The sequence below is a fragment of the Phyllostomus discolor genome, chromosome 5, assembly GCF_004126475.2.
Source record: "Phyllostomus discolor isolate MPI-MPIP mPhyDis1 chromosome 5, mPhyDis1.pri.v3, whole genome shotgun sequence".
NCBI lineage: Eukaryota > Metazoa > Chordata > Mammalia > Chiroptera > Phyllostomidae > Phyllostomus > Phyllostomus discolor.
Genome location: NC_040907.2, coordinates 67,738,803 through 67,754,555, shown reverse-complemented (window position 1 = coordinate 67,754,555; position 15,753 = coordinate 67,738,803). Strand labels below are relative to the sequence as shown.

Sequence of the window (15,753 nt, the reverse complement as noted above, 5' to 3'; positions counted from 1 at the left end):
AATTTAGAAAATAATATGTGCATTTATGATCATCTCTCTGGAAAAAATATAAAAGAAAATAACATCCAAGAACACAAAAGCAATGAATGTGCATAAGTTGAGGTTAGATATGAGAGGATAGCTAACCTTACATTTTATATTTTACTGTGCCTTTTACATCTTGCATAAATTATTACCTATTTAAACATAAATAAATAAAATTAATAGATTAAAACTAAAAGAAAAATACATGGAAAGGGAACCTTCCCATGACAGTATCAAAGTAGAAATACCGTAAGTCAGGTCAACAGAGAGCGCCTACTTATCACAGCAGGAAACAGAAATTGCAAGATGTGCCTCTTAAACTTGTTGTCCTTCAGGCCTCTCAGTAAGGGCCTGAAATTCTAGTCCCGAATTTAAGTTCAGATATAAAGTCTACTGGAGTGTCAACTGGAATGATCTCCAAATTCTTGCCCCACATTTATAAAGACAGTGAATTAGAAGAAAAAATTTTTCAGGGCCAGCTACACATTTTAATAATCCTTTTCAGCAGCTTTCTTTTCAGCAGTGTAGGACTTAACACTCTTGTGGTTAGAATGAGTTGCTTATAATTTCACATGCCGTGCGTATTCTCTTGACTCTGGATGTTTGCACACAGGACACAGACCTCCTCAGACACTCTGGCTGCTCACCCTGTGTCCTTTACTTGCATTCTTCCGTCTCTCCGTACCCTCTGCTATTTCCTGATTTCCCAAGAGTGCAAAAGGTTTCTTCCTTGGGTTATTATTGTGCTGTGACATCCCTGCTACCACAGTACTTTTAGGTGATTGTGAAATTGAAATGACCCCTTTACAGTCATCTCCTTTACTACCTCATGATCTCATCTACTTGGTGATGTTCATCATCGCCTCTTAGGCTCCCATCACAAAGCGCACCCTGTAAACACCGGGTGTGCCAAAAACATAGCGGCAAATATATGAGCTGCCATCTAACAGGGCCCCTAATAGCATTTTCTTACTGTATTAACTGTCCTATTTAGGTCCCCAAAATAAAGAACACAGTTTTAGGAACTAGTGCATCAGGGACTTGCCAAGACACAAAGGAAACACTCACCTGTCTACACCTGCTGCCCTGTTCTAAGGGACGGGACACTCCAAGGGCTCTGGGTTCTCCAAGCTTCTCTCCCAAGACATTTACCCAGCAATGAGGTCACCACCTTTGCCTCACAGTGCAATTATAATATTTAAAAAAGTAAGAAAAGAGTATTTTTGCACTTTCATTTTACCCATAATTCTATGCATTCAAGGTGTTTCAGCTGAAAGAAAACTATGCTTTGCTACGAAGATCAAATTCTCAATGAACATTCCAACAGAGAAGTGGAATCAACAATACAGCTCTTTCTTCTTGAGGATTGTGAGATAATGCTCAGATGCCTTTAATTCTGCTCATTCAAAGCCCTGCACCTGGTCCAGTCTCCAAACCCACTGGGACCGCCAGAGGAGTGGTCTGAATACTGCACATCTGGATGGTGTGTATGGGGGCGAGGGGCAATGATGAGTTCTGCCTCTGTACCCAGTCTCTCCAACACACATGGCCAGCAATACAAATTAGAAAGAGTTAACCCAAGAATGCTGACATAAAATGATCCTAATGTAGAGAAAGGAGAGTTCAGGGGTGAGGTAAAGGACAATGAAGGCAGAGAAAAACACCTTCATGCACTTTAAAGTTCCATCAGAAACCATCATCTCTTGGAATAAGTATACACCATTCTCAAGATTAGGTTTCAGGGAAAGGCCTCTGGCCTACTCAAAAATTAATAAGTAATTGTTAAATTACTGAAAGAATCAAAGGTCTATCGGAGACATTTCCAACAATCGTGGGAGAAGGCAGCTTCACAAGTATGCTTTCACATTCTGAGAAGTGAGCCGCTTGGACGTGTCTACATTCCTTTCCCCAGGTCCTCAGATGCTGCTGGTGCCATTTAATCCTCACAGCACTTACTTATTATGGAAAGTCTTCAGTGTTACAGAGGGCATAAAGTACAGGAACTCATCAAAACACAAAGAAAACGAGAGGAGACTTGTTTTTTCCTACAACATAGGAAAAGGCATAACAAAGCAGGAGGGCTGACTAAACAGTGTTAGGTGGTTTCTTCTACACTCTGCAGTCTCAGGCTAAATACTGCCAGTGACCACTCACGGAATATAACAAAAAAGTAAAAACAATGTCTGCAGCCGGGGGAAGTTCTTTTCTGTAAAACAAAGGCTCATTCCATGGTAGATGTAGGAGCTTCCATGGCAGGTTCTCTGACCTTGAACTTACTATATTAGGGGTTAGGTCTTCCCTGGAATGCAGAGAAGCAGGGCAGCAGGTGCAAGCCCTGGATCATGCACAGCCGGCAGGAGCTACCAGGCCTGCGTACCTATGACTTGTTCACACCAGAGTATTGGGAACTGATCAGTTCTCCCAACCCACCACACATTTTAAGCCCCACTGACTTCATCACCTACTGACTCTTATGCCAATTAACAAATTCTTCCTTGTTAATTTAGAAAAGAATGCTTCCTGTACTAAATCACCAAACATAAGTAGGTTTTTCTAGGTTTGGCCAGTTCACAACCCTGTTAACTACCCCATGGCTGTAACTGGCATCAGCATGTAAACATACACAGCACAGTGTCCATCCTAAACTCTATAAAACTACTTCCCACATAAAACAATTTTATCCAGTTGCAAACTGCTTTGCCTGAGCTGCGTCTCCTTATTTGCTCACCAGGATAAAACTTTTATTGGATCCTGCAACCTGCAACTTTATCAATTGCCCATGGTTCCTCTCCAGACCAAGCAGACTAGGAAAACTCCTTATCTCAAGCCTCCTTTTCTATCTGATCCACTCTAATATAATAACTGATGTGTGCACTGTTGAACATTATGAATATATGACTGACCTTGTATATCATTATGGATTACTAAATATTTGTGTCCAAGAAATTAATAAACAATAAATTACAATACATGATACATAGCAGAAAATGTTTCCTGATAAATGATTTTTGTTTTTTAGGAGAAAATTTACTTTATTGTTGTGTATTTGTTTTCTATTTTTCAAAATAATTCACAATCATTAGAAAGGTTCACAATACACAGAAAAGTAGAAAATAAAAATACACACAATAGTGCCAGTGAATTAGAAATGCTGTTGTTGACAAAAATGCTTTCATAAATAGAATAATGTTGTACCTATCATAGATTGAATTATTCTTAACAAGGATGTCAATTTATGTACTTTGTTTATCTTCAAAGGAGTTTGAAGCATTGGCAGGGAATTTATTTTTTCATATTTTTGGTGAATTAAAAGTTTTAACAAAGAAATTCCTCTCCACCGAAAAAAAAAGAAAGAAATCTCTTTAATTTTGAATAAGCAGTACCAAGTATATGCCTATAGGTAGACTGAAAGTGAATAGAAAGTCAGGATAAAATTTCACATTATTTACATATTAAAACTGAGGAGATCCTTTTACACTGCACAAATTTTAGCAAGTATATAATATGTTTTCTTAGGAAGAAGAATATCCTGTTTTACCACAACAGGACTGGACAGCACAATTTCCTGTTACAGCCTGAACTTTCTGTACCTTCCTTCCCTGAATGCACCCTACACTTGCTGGGAAAGCATCATGGCTGTTGTTTGGTTAATTGCCTTCATCTGAAAAAAATCAAAATTCTTCCATCTTCCTGAGAAGAAATGGGTCCACCAGGATAGAACCCAGATTAAGCTCCCAACATGTCAGGGAGCCTGGAGCTCTAGCTTTCTAGGTGTTCACATTTCAAAATGGATGGAGCCCAGAGACTTGGAGACAACTCTGGGTTGTAAATCTGCCAATCCATTTTCTAGTCCTGTACAGTTTTATTGCCATTCAATATTGTAGAGATAGGACTGTTGCCCACTTGTTCCAGTGAAACAGTCTAAGAAAATAGATAGGGAAATGGGCTTTTTCTGCTTATACATATAAAGAACTCACCTTTTTTACCTTTACGTTATATACAATTCAGCAAAAAAATTCAATTGTCCCTGGAATCACTTTGATTCCCTCACTTAAACAATATATTTTACTGATCAGAAGAATAAGCAACTGATATCATAGTGTTAATCCTATTTCAAAGTAACCCTACCCTGTTGCCACTTTCAATGTTACTTATATTAACCCTAAATAAGGTTTCAAATTTTGTTCTATGATCACTCAAGGCTCAGTTAGAGAAGGATCCACTTCCCAAGGACACTGATGTTCATTTCATTATGTGTTTTTGGACAGAAGGCCTCAATTCTTTGCAGGTTGGTACCTGAGGACTCTCCTGAAGTCATTACCATGTGAGTCTCTCCACCATGGTGACTTGCTTCATCCATGCGAACAAGCCAAGAAAGAGAGAGAATAGGGGAGAGAGAGAGAGCTGCAGAGAGAGACAGAAAGAGAGGGGAAAGGTAAGATTCAGGGAAAGAGAGACAGAGAGGCAGCAAGAGACAGTGCTATCAAGGTGGGAATCATTCCATAACTAGACTGAGTCATAGAAGTAACAAATTATAATGTTGGTAGTCATTCTAAGCAATTCATTAGGTTTAGCTCACATTCAGAGCAATTGCACAAGTGTGCAATAACTGGAAGCAGGGATTATTGGGAACTAGTGTCAGAAGTTGATTAACACAGTTCCTTTGTGGGAGAAGGGAAGGAGCTGAAATTTGGAAGGTGCTATGACTAAGCTTCTGAAAATATTTCTAAAATCTGTTTCCTTAATTTACATCATGGCACAAGGACGTGTACTTTTTGAAAGTCACCTACTATAATATTATAATTTGGTTATTTTTCTTTACATATGTGAAATTTTGATTAATTTTTAAAACAAAAATCACTAAGATGAGATTAGATCTAAGGGAGGGTGAGTGTGAACATACCTGGCAAGTTATTAGGACTCTGGTGTAGCATTCAGGTGAGTGATGATACAGACCTGGACAGGAGATGGTGAGATTTTGTCTGACTCTGGATATGTGTCTCATTTAAGAGTTTACAGACCTTATTGTTGAGCTGAATTTGAAGCCTGAGAGAAAAATAAGAATCAAGAAGGAATTAAAGCAGTTACTATTCACCAAGATGGAAGAGACTCTGGGAGTATTAGACCCAGGACCACAGGAGACAATCAGAAGTTTTAGTTTGGATATGTTAAGGTTGAGATACTTATGGGACAAGATGTGGGATGTCAAGCAGAGAATGGAATTTAAAGCTTGAAATACAGGAGGGATTGGAGCTGGAAATACAAGTTTAGGAGTCATCTTTGTAAATTTTTCCATCCATGGAACTAGAGTAATGGATTAAAGGAGAAAAAAGAGGGGCAGGGGCTCAAACCAGAAGAGTCACAATAGCTGGATATTAAGAAGTAGGGCAAATCCAGAAGAGAAACTGAAAGAATGACTAGTGAGATAGAGAAAAACAAAGAATGTCTGAGACAAAAGCAGCCAGGCAAATAAGATGCATCAAGAAGGAAGCATTATTACCTTTACCAAATGTTACGGAAACATAACATAATGTGAGGAGTTGGAAACTGACCATCTGCTGCAGCGTGTGGAGGAGGTATGGAGAGGGACCCTGTGTGTGGCATGCTTGATAGTGAGATCATGGGAAAGCTATAATTACTGGTAAGGAAAATGTCCAGGCTGAGATGAAATGATAGGAAAAACAAGACTGTTGGATATGAGGAGGTCAAGAAACTGATAGGTCAAGGTATCAGATGTTTGTGTACTGGATCTTAAAGGCTGAAATATTTACAATTAGAGTAGGGAGGAAAAGAGAATGGCCTGCTGCTTAAATCTTCAGTCAGTGGAGGAATTGGGAGATCCAAGATGCCTGATGTGAAGAGTAAATTATGGCACAGTCCTACAACATGTGCTTTAGAAACACATCACGTATTTTGTTCTTGTTTGTTGTTTTGGGGGTATTGGGGGGTATAACAGGAGAGATTGAGAAGCTAAAGAAAGATGATTAATGATCAAGAAGCCAAAACAAGGAACAAGGAGAGTATCTAGTCTACCCCACTTCCAGCAGCACTTGAGGGAGCTGCTGGCATACCAAGAACAAAAAACCCATTTAGGTGCCTACGGGCTTCAAAGTTCTCTGTGCAGACTCATAGGTGGAGAACAGGATGACAGCTGGGGGTGGGGGAGTGAGGTTACGGGGTGGAGGGATTGAGTAAAAAGAAAAACAGACTCATGGACATGGACAACAGCATGGTGATTGCTGGGAGGAAGGTGGTATAAGAGGACTAAAAGGTAAAGTAAAACAAAATACAATAAAAAAGACAGCATTCTCTGTGCATTATTCTACCATCTCCTCAATGGTATATTAATACCCAATTCATAATGATTTGTGAGAGTTAATTGAGTTGATTTATATAAGGTCCTATCACATTGTTATGGTCATCATTAGCATGTAAAAAGCAGTACCTCTTTTAAATAACAATGAAATAACAAAGGCATTTTCTCAACTTGATATTTAAATATATGTTCCTCCTGGTTAAGCTTTCAAGACACAAAATTTATAATAATGTATAATCTTTTATGTTGTTATGATTAATTCTTAGCTTAATTTCTGTTTCCATAATTCATACCCACTTGTAAAATGTGTAATTAGTATTAGTGTATATATAAGGTTCTTACTGTAGAGCTTTATTTCTCTGTTATATAAAAATGCTTGAAATAAATATTGTTAAATCCATATTCTAATCAAATGACTCATCAGTTTTTGTCCAACATTCATACTGCGTGAACAGTATAGGGGCGAAAGGCAGTGACCACTTTAAAAATGTTGGAATCATCCTCTATCAGAATTTAACCTCATACAGTGTTGGGTGAACAGTCCGGAAGCAAAGTCACCACCAAGCATTGCAGAGAGAATGTTTTATGCGGTAATTGTGTGAATATAAGACTAACTTAAATAACAAAAGCAAGCTGTGTTGTGAAGTTCTGGGAGGAGGAGACTGGGGAGCATAAAGAAGTAACTACTAACTACTACAGCCTGAAGCATTGGTGAGGGAAGAAAGCTGCTGCTCTGGAGATGTCAGACGATGGCGCCATCTGGTGTCATAGTGAGCCTGGGGACGCTGCTGAAACACTGCACCTGACCACCCTGTGTATGCAGCCACAACTGCCAAAGAATAACCGTGCTGTCTCTACTTCTGTCGTCCAAGTCTCCTTGGATACTGTTATTGTAAATCTGTAAAGAAGTCATACAACTTAACATAATACAAATAACCCCATTTATAAATAGATATCATTCCAAAGAATATATAAAAATGCAAATTGGTACATATGAAAAGATGTTCAAAATCGTTACTCAAGAGGGAAATGTAAAAAAGACCACAATGAGGTACCATTTCATGTACTCTAAGATGGATATAAACAAAAGAACAGATAATAACAAGTGTTAGCAAGATTGTGAAGAAATTGAAACCCTCATACAGTGCTAGTGGTGGAATGTAAAATAGTGCAGCTGCTTTAGAAAACAGCCTGGCAGTTCATCAAAAGTTTAAAACATAGGAGTTATCATAATCCAACAATTTAAAATATTTCTATGTATAGACCCTTGAGAAATGAAGCCAGTTACAAAAGTACTATTGTTGTATAATTCTATTAATATTAAATGTCCAGGGTAGGCACATGCACAGAGACTGAAAGCAGATTAGGGTTGCCTGGGACTGGGGTGTGAGGGTCATGGACACTGGGTTTCTTCTGGGGGTTTATGAAAATTTCTATCATTGATTATGGTGAAGTTGCACAGGTATGTGTGTGTGTGTATATATACATATATATAGTCCTGAAGAAATACATATATTTTGTCCAGAAAAAGTCCAGCCATTGTTAACATAATGAGAATGGTTTGCACGACATCGATGTAACCTGGCAGCCAAGGAGAGTGGACTGGAATGCACACGCACGAACAATGATGACTTCACTGCACTAATCAGTGGGGGCAGTAAATCTGGTTGAGTGAGCATGCGTACTGTGTGGCCCTCACATTCAAAATGACTGAGCAAATAGAGCAACGAATCTACATCAAATTTTGCATTCAGCTTGAACATTCTTCAGAGGAAACTGTTCAGATGACTGCAGAAGGCCACAGCTGTGGGCAACTGGTGATTGGAAGCTCCATCACAACACTGCACCTGCTCATGCAGCACATCTTGTGCAGAGTTTTTTGGTGAAACGTTAAATCATCCAGATTACTCAGCCTCTTTACAGGCCAGATTTGTGCCCTGCAACTTCTGTCTTTTCCCAAAACTAAAAACACCTTTAAAAGAGAAGAGATTTCAGACCATTGATGAGATTTAGGAGAAGAGAATGGGGCAGCTGATGGTGACTGGGAGAACTGTGTGAGGTCCCAAGGTGCCTACCTTGAAGGGGACTTAGACACTATTGTCCTACAATGCTTCTTGTATCTTGTACCTTCATCAATAAATGTCTCTATTTTTATTACATGCATGGATACTTTCTGGACAGACCTCAACTAAAAACCAGGTTGAATTGTAACTTTTGAGTCTGTGAATTATATGGTTTGTGATTTATATACTAACGAACTTGTTTCTGTTTTTTAAAAATCTCATGTAACTTGTACTCAAGGGTACTGTCACCTCTTTCAACTTCAGTTCCTCTATCTTGTTTTACCTTATGTTGTTTGGCATTGGGTTGACTATGGACTTTTTTTGTGGATTTGCTGAAAACAATTGAGGTTAACATACATTTAGTTTGGGTTTGGTGGGATAAATACTTTTTGGTTTATAACTACTTTCCTAAATATTTCATTCTCTTCGGGCTGTCCCAGTGTAGTAATGGCATGCAGGGATTTTTCTACTGTTGAGTGTACATTGCTGTGTGAAGGTGCGGGACCCGAGGCCACAGATGCCACCACATCATAAGGTTCTGAGGACCACTGCCCTGTCAGGGGTGGTTGCCAAACAAGGTTTGAAATGTAAAGAACTGAAGCTAGTCTGTGCAAAAATTTTTCAATCACCAGTTTGTAAACTTCTAAATTAAAAACTCAGTTCTTATCAATAATTGGTCAAAATGAAATTTTGCCAAAAAAAGTTTTCTGTCATAAATATATTCAATAATGCAGTGTAAACAAATATAAATTCACCACATAGTATTTCTTTTTAAATGACAACCACAGACGAACTCACCCTGAGTCTTGCGTTTATAGCACACAATCCTCTACCAATTTTATTGAAAGCAAGTATGGTTGTCTGTAAAGTAGTTTTTATTCTTCTCAACCAATTGGATTGTCTATTGCACATGTGAAAATTTCACCAGTGCAGCTAAGCCATCTACCAAAGACATGCTCCTAACACAAGCTTTCTACACGTATCTTTGGGTAAATACTAAGGAGTGTGGTTGACTGGCGTTTCCACCAGCAATGGATGAGAGTTCCCATTGCTCCACACCGTTGCCAGCATTTGGTGTTGTCAGTATTTTGGATTTTGTCCATTCTAATAGATATGTAGTGGCATCTTACTGTAGTTTTAATTTTCAATTTCTTAACGACTTGTGATGTTGAGCATCCTTTCATATGCTTATTTGCCATCTGTATATATCTTTGTTGGTGCAGCGTCTGTTTGGGTCTTTTGCCCAGTTTTGAACTGGGTTAGTCATTGTCTTATTGTTAACTTTTTAGAGTTCTTTGTGTATTTTGAACAATAGTCCTTTATAATATACATCTTTTGTAATGATTTCTCCCAGTCTGCAGCTTGGCCTTCATTCTCTTGAAGCAGTACCTGTTTTTCCACCATGCTGAGGCCACCTTCATTAAATTTTTATAACAATTTAAAAATGTATTTAGCCACTGTCTTGATAGGATTCACTAAATCATTAAAATCATGTAACCACAGCCAATAATAATTCAGTTTATATAATTAGAAGACAACTTAAAGTGGCCTTTGGAGGGACATTCCAGAAGCTATTTCTTAGGGGAGAGTCTAAGAAATTTGAAGGCGGGTCCTGAAAGGTGGTGGGAAATGTGCAGGTCTGAGAGCCTCCTTCACGATGCAGCTTTCTTTCCACCTCACTCCCCGACTTCCACAGTTTTATTTTCGAGGCCAGCTCCCCTCAGGTTCCCAAAGTGAAAGCTGTAATTCCAGGCATTACCTTTTAATTCAACATACTGAGAATGAAAAGGTATTGCTTTTCCCAACTTTCTTTCATTCTCTGTGAAGAAAATATTCCCCAAGGAGGTGCTGACAGTTCTGGACCACAGTGCAGAGGAAAAAACTGATGGCAATGTACAAAAACCAATTCCAATTTGTTATTTTATGTGTATCTATTAGCTTTAATAAAAGTCAATCTGGACTTAGATGAGGATGAAAAACTTTTATAATCAGAAAATCACTTTGGTCTCAGGAATTTCAAAGTTGTGTTAATACCAAACCTACAAAGGCTTTTCTTTTAGAGGCAAAGCTTTACAGGAACTTTTAGAAAATTTTGGTAACAAGGAGTAGTGACCAGCAGAGCCTGACGAGAGATGGACCTGCTATGGTCAGACCAGCTGCTAAGGGGGCATGTTTTGGTTTTTAGTATTTGCTCAGGCTTGGGGTCAAGCAGAGTTCAGGGACATGTAGACAGGGGAGGAGCTTGACTAAAACTGGGTCAAGACAAACCACAGGGTTAAAAAAGGAGTAATTTTGGACATTAGGTCAACCTCCCAGTGTAGTGAGTGAAGAAATTAATACATCTATACATTCTTCCTTCATCTTTTTCTCTTCACTGATGCTAAAATTCAGCTCCACAGTCAAATAGATTATACTATGAAGATGGGTTTATTCTTTTATAAGGAGGAGAGACCAAAGTCTTGAAATACCCACTTTGTAAGGCCTGTTTAAATTCTGAAAGAAGAGAATATATACCTCCAACTCATTCTCTGGGTTTGTGGGTCAAAGACAAACCGCGGCAGCAGACCACAGCCTGGGCGACAAGGTTCATCCAGTTATATCTAGAAGCACTCGTGGTCGTACTGACTGGTGTGGTGCAGTAGGTTGGGCGTCATCCTGCAAGCCAAAAGGTCACCAGTTTGAGACCCCATAAGGGCACATGCCTGAGTTGCGAGCCAAGTCTCTGGTTTGGGAGTGTAAGAGGCAGCCAATCAATGTGTCTCTCACATGTCTGTTTCTCTCCCTTTCTCACTCCCTTCCCCTCTCTCTAAAAATAAATAAATAACATCTCTCATAAAAGCATTCATGATCAACCTGTCTTCACTTGACTTCCTCTGCATGGTTTGCTGCTTGAGTCGAACTGTTCACTGCCCTCACGATACCCTCCTGTATGTTTACAGGAAGATTTTCAGTGTATTTACTTTGTAGCAGTGGCTTTGTACTGAGTTTTATGTCTCACTGTTTTTCTCAGCCAGCCATATGCTCTTCCAAACTGTATTGCACAAGCTTCTCAGCTCAGCTCTCACTGTGATAGGCATGGCCACACAGATATGAGGGCTTAGTTCTAGCATGCACACATTTGGCCTGCTGATCAGTGTTTGATAATAGACCTGGGAAGGGCTCACTCATCTTTGTAACCACTATTGACAGAACTCGAAAAGGTATAGGAATTAGAGAGGAAAATTTCTAACCACAACGTTTTACACCTGAAACAACTGTAATAGTGAATGTCAACTGTAGTTGAAAGAAAAAAAGAAAAAGAATTAGAGGAATTTTTTACCCAGGTTAGCGTGGGTCTCCTGCATCTGTTGAGTTCTCCATTCCCACCCAGGCTGTGGTCTGCTGCCACCGTTTGTCTTAGACCCTTGTTCCCAGAACATACACCATGCTCACGCCTTCTTTTCCTGGGGATCCACGAAACAGGACAGTGTGTTTAAGTTTTACCTTTACTCAGTGTTTTGGTGGTTGGTGGGTGAACTAATCTAGTCATTTTTTGAGGCCTCCTTTTTTCTAAGACTGTTCTTTTATCTATCTCCAATTCCCAAATACTACTAATTTATTATCTATGTCAGTTCAGTGACTAGGTGACTAGGTCCATGGTTCCAAACCAGCAACTCTTTAATGCATTCTGCTGAACAAATGTCATTTTCTAGTTATCATCACTGTAGGAAATCCTCTCAAATTAGCATATCCTGCCTGCACAGTATAAGTCTCATCCATGAATTCCATTGTGGATTCAACCAGAATCTCCGATGAACTATTGCGCTAAGAGGAACAGGATTGGGTCTGTACCTAAATTTTATTCACCCATGAATTCCCCTTGCAGTATTGTGTCTGTTCTAGTAGGAACAGGGTGAACCTACATAACCAGGAACATTATTCTTGCTCCAGAGTGAAAAGATTAAGAGATTACTTATTTTCTATGTAATTGTATAAAGTAAGAAACCATCTTCTTTACCTTCATTCCTTTTTTAAAAAATTACTCAGTCTACAGGCATTTGAAACCAGACTTTAATTATGGCAGGCTAGGTCGGGAAAACTTTCCCCTTGAAAAACACCTATGACAAAAAATATACATTACTAACATTTTGAAATGAATAGCAGCATTCAGAGAACATAAGACCCCAGGGATAAAATACAAAAAACAAAAAGAAAATCATGGCAGCAAGTGACTGTCTGAAGCTGTGACTTCCTTAGGGCATGTGCCAGCCTTGGTGTTAGTGTCTCTGACTCTTGATGGCTGTAAGAAGTCTTGGTGTTGACATGCATAGGTTTTACTAATTGGAAATTTGGAATGAATTGGAGATCCTCTTAGAAAAGAATAGACTAATAAATATTTGTCTACAGCAGAGGAAAAGTGGCCTGTTTGACCTACCTTAGGATTTAAAAATTAAACCATTCCCTTGCCTGGGCATTGGATTGAACTTACACAATAGGTGTTGTTTACAAAACTACTAAAATGGAGCTGGAGTTGATTGAGCTTCTAGGTAACTGGCAGCAACAACTTTTTTTTTCATTTTGGGTTTTTGTGGAGGGGTGGTTTTGGTAAAATTGTGTTCAACTTGGACTCAGAAGATTCCCACAGATATAGTCCAGAGAAACTTGGGGGCAAGATGCAAACTCAAACAAGGGTGCAATCCCACACAAACAGGAGACATTGAAAGCAACAGACAGCAGAAAGGTGCACCAGGATTCCAGACACTGTAATTTTGAGCTCACATTATAAAATAAAAGATTTACACTTCTAATAAATAGAAGTAAGAATAGAAAATAAGCAAAAAACAAGATATCATAAAATAGCCCAGGCTGGTGTGGCTCAGTTGGTTGGAGCATCCTCCCGTAAACCAAAGTCATGGGATTGACCCTGGTCAGGACTCCTGCAGTGGTGGCGAGCTCTGGCCCCAGTCAGGGGCATCTGAGAGGCTTCCAATCGATGTTTCTCCCTCTCATATCAATGTGTCACTCCCTGTCTCTCTCTACCAGGAAGAACTTGAAAAGGAATTTTTTTCCTTGAATGGATAATATAATTAACCTTGATAGTTAAACCAAAACATAAGATAATTCTGGAAAAAGCAATTGTAAATAGTTGTGACTAATATAGTACAGCAAAATAAAGATCTGGTAAGTTAAAAAATAGGTCTGGTCCCCAGACTAGGGACCAGATCAGAAGATCTGATTTACCTTCCAAAGAGAAAGAGGAAGGAACAATATTCAAAGAAATACTAACTGGAATCTTCCAGAACTGATAAATGGCATGAATATTTGGCTTAAAAACTTACTGTGAATCCAAAACAAAAGTTACTGTGAAACAAAACAAATAAAAAGAAATTTATCTGTAGACACATCATAGTGAAAAAAAGGACAATGATACAGTGTCAAAAGCAGACATAAACAAATGATACATTCTTTAAAAAGAGGTGAATTATACATTAATGAGATTTTGAACAATATGAGGTCAGAATATCTTTGAAGTGTTAGGAAAAAAATAACCGTGAATGTGAATTTTATACCCAAACTAAACTATTATGGAGCTGTTTTAAGGTAAAATGATGACATTTTCAGATATGCAAAAACAGAGGCAGGTATTTCGATAGTAAGAAATTCTCATTAAATGTGCTTTCAAAAGGCAAACTTCAAGATCAAGTAGATAGTTCTAGAAGGAAGGCCTGGGGTGCAGTAAGTAACCAAGAAGAAAGATAACAACAAACCAATGGGTACATGCAAACATGTATAATTCAACTTTAAGTGAATGTTTCCACTTCCTGGAGTTTTAACAAAGGGACACCCCAAAGAGTATAAACCACAGAAGCAATACAACTACGCCTAATCCTCTAAGACTGTGAATCTTTTTTGTACCCCTTAGACCACATTCCAGCTGTAAGGTATACAGAGAAGCTGACGAGACTAAGCAGAGGAGATTAGCTGTGGCAGATTCCACTGGAGAGAGTGAATGGTGGGTTGCCGTCCCCCTCGTTTTCCCCTTATCGCTTCCCCAGAGCACAGTGAGTGACTTTGCTTGCCCTCCTCCTACATGACCTAAGCAGAGTTAGAACTTCAAAGGTCCTCCTTAAAGCTGACATGTGCTTCCTAGAATTTGGGAACACTAAGATTTGTGTCTGAGTCACGTCTAAACACATCTAAAAATCAGGGGCTAGCTAAAGTACTTTGTGGTAAGAGAAGGAAAGGAGATTAGAGCTGGGAGCAGCCTGCCTTTGCAGACTAGGTAGGTGTGCATACGTTTTTCTCCTGAACAGAGCACTGAATGAAAAGGAGGGGCAGTTCTAGATTTGAGTATATATATATATATATAAATGATTTTTATGAAATGCTACAATTTTTGTTGTACTCACAATAATTTTGATCAAGCACTGTTTTAGAGTCACATCCTGTAATAACAGCATTTCAAAATCCCTGCTGTACTTTTCTTCCAGCTTTACTGAGATATAATGACATATAACATTGTATTAGTTTAAGGTGTACAAAGTAATGATTTGATATATGCATATGTTGCAAGATAATTACCACAGTAAGTATGGTTAACATCCATAGTTCCAAAAGTTCCTCACATTCATAGTTCCTCACATGGTTCCAAATTATTTCTTCTTGTGATGAGAACTTTTATGATCTAATTCTTTGGCAAATTTCAAATATACCATAAAAAGTAGAAAATAGAAGTTCTACTTTTATGACACTTGAAACTTGTACCTTTTCACCACCTTCACCCCTTTTTGGCCATCCGCCTAGACTTGAGGCATCTTGAAAGTAACCTTACCCAAGACATTACATGATAGGGTGCATTGACATCAACAAAGAAAAGCCTAGGATGAATGCATTTCTAGAAGACAAGGTCAGAGGACAGGGGTCAAAATGGGCCACAGTTGGGAATTTCTGGTGGGAGGTCCCCACAGGGGGATCTGCAAAGAATTTATTCATCATTCCATACAGGAAAATGACCCAAGTCACCACCAGAGGACACCAACACATATTATTAATGTGTCGTGTAAGAGGGTGTCCTTTTTCCCTGGTTTCCTGTGCATACGGACATACTGAAGGCATCATAAACATGCTCTGTGTGCAGTGGGCAGGTGGGGTACAGACCAGGAGATAAAACCATTACCTTCCTTGCTCCGTGCCTGTTAAGCTGAGTCAGGCCTCGGTTGTATGAAACAGTGGGGTTGGGGTAGGGGGAGGGGGAAGGCCTGTGCATGGAGGGAGGATCCAATTTGGGAAAGAGCTTTTTAACTTCAATTAGATTGAAATTTTCTTTTTTGTTTTGAAAAATATACTATTCATTTTCCTTTAGTTACTAAT

General features: G+C 38.9%; 1 long non-coding RNA gene across 1 annotated transcript in view; it reads right to left on the bottom strand.

The window, feature by feature from the left end:
* Positions 1-3,278: 3,278 nt before the first annotated feature.
* Positions 3,279-15,753, bottom strand: part of LOC118500678 — a 24,733-nt gene continuing 12,258 nt past the window's right edge. Inside the window, exon 2 of the long non-coding RNA XR_004903255.1 lies at positions 3,279-5,070. This is a non-coding gene — a long non-coding RNA (uncharacterized LOC118500678). The remainder of the gene's footprint in view (positions 5,071-15,753) is intronic.